Raw genomic sequence first — 1,020 nt, forward strand, 5'->3', positions numbered from 1 at the left:
TTCAAATTTGGCTTGTACTGTAAATAACTATGTTTAATTGGAGACATACCCATTCTAAACTTAGCAAGGCAATTTCGAAAGTTAACATTCCTGAGCTGATATATGTAAGCTTTAGGAGTTATAGTTTGGTTGAAGCTTGCATACATTTGAAAGAAATCGTGACCTTCGAGTGCAGTATGCCGTTCTTGAGTGGAAGAATCAATTAGTCTCTGTTTGAATTCTGAAAGAAATATTTTAACATTCCCCACACCTTGTGATTCCCAAACAAAGCCAAATCCATACATATATAAAACATTACGAACACGACACGCCCATGTAACATAATTTTGACTTTGCAGAGATAATAACATATAATAGGCTTTTTTTGTATATCTGTTTTCGTTCATGCATACTATTCGAAGCCAAAACTTAATGCATCTTACATAAGCATTGATAAAAAGTGGGTATCTTCCTGTTTCTCCATATACCAAGTGTCTAGGTGACTTTGGACTCACACCCAAAAAAACGTTTCAATGCTGATAAGTGAATTCTTTCAGTGTATTCTTGATCAGCAGTTAAACCCCATATTTCAGACCCGTACATCAGTATTGGCTGTATCTGACAATCAAACATCTTAAAGAATACCTGTGGTGAATGTTCTCCAATGGACCAAAGTACTTTTATTATTACTGACACTCCTTTCCTTGCTCGATCTGCGAGATCCTTAAGAGAATGAGAGAACGTAAGTCTTGTGGACAGATAAATTCCGAGGTATTTATACATGTTAACAGTTTGCAATTTTTCATTTCCAAATGACCATCTTTCTGCTAAAGATAAATGCCCACCATTTCTAAAAACAACTACATTTGATTTATCTAAATTAACAACTAGATCAAGTCGTTCTGATGTTCTGTATAACACATTCAACTGATTTGGAGACCAATAACGCTATCAGAGAATAAAACAACATCATCTGCAAAAAGAAGAATAAATAACTCAATAAAGTCTGGCGACAGCTGAATGCCATGCCTGCCACTACGA

Source organism: Babylonia areolata, chromosome 26 (genome assembly GCF_041734735.1).
Source record: "Babylonia areolata isolate BAREFJ2019XMU chromosome 26, ASM4173473v1, whole genome shotgun sequence".
In the NCBI taxonomy this organism is placed as follows: Eukaryota; Metazoa; Mollusca; class Gastropoda; order Neogastropoda; family Buccinidae; genus Babylonia; species Babylonia areolata.